The sequence below is a fragment of the Vulpes lagopus genome, chromosome 19, assembly GCF_018345385.1.
Source record: "Vulpes lagopus strain Blue_001 chromosome 19, ASM1834538v1, whole genome shotgun sequence".
NCBI classification, from domain to species: domain Eukaryota; kingdom Metazoa; phylum Chordata; class Mammalia; order Carnivora; family Canidae; genus Vulpes; species Vulpes lagopus.
The window spans coordinates 14710495-14715579 of record NC_054842.1 but is presented as its reverse complement, the minus strand read 5'-3'; positions in this window follow the sequence as shown (position 1 = coordinate 14715579).

Sequence of the window (5085 nt, the reverse complement as noted above, 5' to 3'; positions counted from 1 at the left end):
ATATGAGTGAAATTATATGGTATTTATTTATCTCTGACTGATTTATTTTGCTTAGCATAACACTTCCTAGTTCCATCACGTTGTTGCAAATGTATATGTATATACATGCATATGTATATATCTTCTTTATCCATTCATCAGTTAATGGATATTTGTGTTGTTTCCATAATTTGGCTATTGTAGATAATGCTGCTATGAAATCAGGGTGCATGTATTCTTTTGAATTAGTATTTTTTGTATTCTTTGGGTAAATACCTAGTAGTGCAATTACACAACAAAGAGTAGCTCTATTTATAACTTTTTGAGAAACTTCTATACTGTGGAAGTTCCAGAGTTGGCTACACCAGTTTGCATTCCCAACAGTGCAGCAAATGTTCCTTTTTGTCTACATTCTCACCAACTTCTGTTGTTTCCTGTGTTGCCGATTTTTGCTATTCTGAAGGTGTGAAGTGATGTCTCATTGCAGTTTTAATTTGTGTTTCCCTGATGATGAGTGATGTTGAGTGTCTTTTCATGTGTCTATTGGCCATCTCTATGTTTTATTAGGAAAGATGTCTATTCATGTCTTCTGCTCGTTTTTGAATTGGATTATTTGTTTTTTTGGGTGTTGAGTTTTATAAGTTCTTTATGTATTTTGGATACTAAGGAAGGATGGGACTTTTTGAAAGATGACTATCTTAGTCTAGGTCCCTTGTCCCTCATCGCAAAACAGAATCTGTAGCAAAGTCTTACAGGCCATTTATTTGAAGCTGATTCTAGGAATCAAGAGCTAGGAACCAATAAAACTACAATAAAGAAGTGAAAAAAAGAGTGTGCTATTGAGTTGATAACCTCCACGGGCAACTCCACCTAACCAGACATGCTGAGGAGCATTTGAAACAACTTTTATACTTTCTCAGCACAGGAGCTCCAAGGAAAAACATTTCTCAGTTCTTATATCCCATTGGTTGAAGTTTGTTCTAGGGTGTTGTTAATTCCTCTGTATCTCTACATATGTGAACCAGAAAAATCTTGGGAAGAAAGCAAAATATGTGTAATACCTACTTGGCATGCGTTACTGGCAGAGCAAGGGAATTGACTTTCATCTGGAACTAAGCTAAAGACACAACTAAAGTCAGATGTGAGTTTGAGAGGATGGGAGTAGGAAGCATACCAGAGAAATCTGATATATTGAACTTTAAGATTCCTTTCAATAAACTATTTAAACGTATTCTACTTATTTGCAGCTACATTTAAGAGTATCACCCTCCAATCAAAGCATCTCACTTATTCCTCTGGTTGGTACACATTCCATTCAACCTATTAAAGAGTCTGATGTAATCATTGGCGGGGTCCTTTTTGAGTGTATAGATTTTAGCATAATTTTCTCCTTTCCATAACAGGTAAGCTTGCTTAAAATGTTCTTTATCAAGATTTTTTAAATTTCTTTTGCCATCATATGGGCAACAAAAGAGAAAATAGATATTTTTGACATTGTAAATTTTTAAAAAAAAATTTGTGCAAAAGAAGACACTACCAACAGAGTAAAAAGGCAATCCACAGAATGGGAGAAAATATTTGCAAATTATTTACCTGGTGAGGGATAAATATCTAAAATATACAGAAAACTAAAACTCAACAAAAATAAAACAAACATGTGATTTGAAATGGTAAGGAGATGAACAGACATTTCTCCAAAGAAGATATACAGATGGCTAATAAGCAGGTGAAAATGTTCTTAACATCACTAATTAGGGAAAAGCAAATCAAAACTATGATAAGATATAATGTCACAGTCAATGGGATGACTACCATAAAAAAAAAAAAAAAGAAAATAACAAATGTTGGCAAAGATGTAGAGATATTGGAACTCTGGTGCACTGTTGGTGTGAATGTAAAATGGTGTAGCCACTATGAAGACAGTATGGTATTTCCTCAAAAAATTGAAATTATCATCTAATCCAGAGTTCCATTTCTAAGCATATGCTCAAAATAATTGAAAGCGGTGTCTCAAAGATGTATGTGCATGTTCATAGCAGTATTATTCACAAGAGCTGAAACATGGAAGTCAGCCCAGCATCCATCAACAAATGAGTGGATAGGCTAAATGTGATGTATACACACAATGGAATATTAGTCAGAAAAGGAAGGAAATCCTGCCACATGTTATAACATGGATAAAACTCGAGGGCTTTATGCTAAGTGAAATGAGCCAGTCACAAAAAGAAAAATGCTATATGATTTCACTTATAAAGGTACTTAGAGTAGTCAAAAATCATAGAGACAGAAAGTAGATCTGTGGTTTCCAGGGGCTGGGAGTGGAGAATGGAGGATTATTGATTAATGGATATAGATTTCAGTTTTACATGAGGACGACAGTATGGATGTGAATGGTGGTGATGGTTGCACAACTTTATAAATGTATTTAATATTACTGGACTATACACTTAAAAATGGTTAAGGGGGTAAATTTTATGTTATGCATTATGTTTTACCACAATAACATTCTTCTTAAAAAGTTGAAACACGGTGAGAACAAGGATGGAGGAACAGCACATAATTGTTCCTTGTTCTCATAAAGTTGATCTAACAAACAAAAAGAAGGAAGGGAAAATGGAATAAATGTGTTGATTGTTGAATGGCTAATATGTGGAAGTCAAAGGACAGTGTTTAAATTTTGTAATCAAATGGTAGATTTTTAAATTATCCTTTGTTTCTGTAAGACCTTTAATTTATAAACTCGTTTCCTTCTTTCCCTTCCCCATCATGCCTCCAAGGGAGAACTCTCTCTATGTAGATAGCTCTCTCCCAGAAGCAGTGCTTTGCCCAGACTGATCTTTTTTAATCTTATGCCCCCTCAAATCCTTTCTATTTGATCCATTATATACTAGTTATGTGTTTCTGTATAACAAGTTTCCCCCAACTTAATGGCTTAAAACAACAAGCATTTATTATATCACATTTATATATATGTGATATATATATATCAGCATTTATTTATTTAATAAATAAATATATTTATTATATATCATTTATTATATATATATTATATATATTTATTATTCCTGTGGGTCAGGAATTCAAGAGCGGCTTAACTGGGTTAATTTCAGGCTTCACTGCCCTGGGAGGATCCTCTTCCAAGCTCATTCCCGTAGCTGGTGGCAGGAGTCTTCTTTTCCTCTCCGGGTGTTAGCTGGAGGCCTCAGTTCCTCTCTGGGTATGCTTCTTCACTGGACTGCTTCAGTGTCCTTACAGCATGGCAGCTAGCTTCCTCAGAGTGACCCAAGAGAGAGACAAACAGCAAGAGGGGAGACAGAGACAGAGCAGGATGTTGTCTTGTTCGACTTCCATTAGTATCCTTCTTCTTTTGTACCTTCTTCTTTTCTGTACCTTCTTCTTTTCTTTGTATTATCTGCTTATCTGCTTGACTTTTCACCCTGACATGGGTTCCTGAGTTTCTTATATTGTAAATTGAAGATTCTAATTTTCTTTTATCTCCTGTGATGTTGTAGGCATGGAATATATATGTATATCTATGTACATTTTTTTCTTTTTCTGATGATCTGTATGGATTTTAGAGGTAAGATAGAAAAAAGTCATATTAGCATTATCCTAGGGCTAATTGGAAGTCTCCCAATAAATAATTTTTGAATGTGTGAATGAATGAATAAATAAATTGATACAAAACCAAAGGCTAACATTGAATGAAATTATACTGATCATCTTTTATGGAGACTGGATTTTCACGACCATATGATAAGAATCTGTTTTGTTTCTGGAGAAAATTGAGACCACTATTATAATCGAAGTGTTCTTGGGTGAGAATACAATGAATAAAAGTGGAACCAGTTGTAATATTTGGAGGTTCAGAGGCATAAGATCTTGTGTGACCAGAGCTCTGCAATTGGCATTATGGCTGCCTGGCAGGGTGGGTTTATAAACAAGGTAAAATCAATACCTTGTTTAGTGGTGAGGCCATTTCCCCCAGATTTCTCAGCATCATGTGATATTATTTCAAAATGCTCTCATACCGGTTGGAAATATGATTGTCTTTTCAGGCACATACACCATGAAATGAGCAATGGAGATGGAGAGGCATGTCTGTGAGCATGTATATCCACACTGGAGGCAGAGGTTCGTGCCCACCTGCCTATTCAGAGATAAACCAGCCCGTGCTCTTATTGACAGAAATACCAGCAGCTTGAGGAGTGCTCAAGCTTTAATAGCAGAACTGAGTCTTGTATCCCACAGACCACAGTGAGCTCCCCACCAAGAGAACTTGCCCAAGACACTTTCTTTCTCTGAGACTCAATTATTTGTCCAGAGCCTTAAGACAAGTTTTAACTTTTCTCTCCATCAGTGCCTTTTTTTATTGACACTTTTGGTTTTGGAGGCAATAATTTTTATACTATTGACATCAAGAATTTCTAAGTGTGTTTGGCCAAATTCCTTTATTATAAATCACACTCTCATAGGCATGCTTTGCATTTCTGAGGTAGTTCAGGATGTCATATTCTGTTGAATCCCTTCTGATCAGGTTCAAAGATTTTGGAAAGTAGACAATTCTCTCTTAAAAGAGCTAGGAAGTATAAAGGAATATGTTTTGTTCAGTTATATTTCAGAGGGGTCTTCTATAAGAGGAATGGCTGACATTTGGTAAAGAAATTAGTATTCTATTTTTCTAAAGTATGTCTTTGCTCCAGAAAGAAAGAAAGAAAGAAAGAAAGAAAGAAAGATTGATTGATTTATTAACATTGCATAAATCTACAATCATTACGAAAATGGGCAAATGTGTTGTGAATCGAGGTTGTAAACTTTGATAGATCATTCTTTGTTGTCATTGTTTTATTTGCTTGATTCTACATCATTCCCTGTGGTTCCATTTAAGTAGGCATTGCTTTTATTTACAGAAAAGTTTAGATTATTTGGTTAAAGTACCAAACAAGTCATAAGAATAAGTTTTCAAAGATTACATTTCAACTAATGATACTAAGAATTATGGGAAATCATTGAATGGACTAAAAAAAGGAGAGAACATTTCAAAAATTATAGAAGTCTCATATTCTAGATAAATTAGGATAGAAAAGGAAAAGACTATTCAAAAGT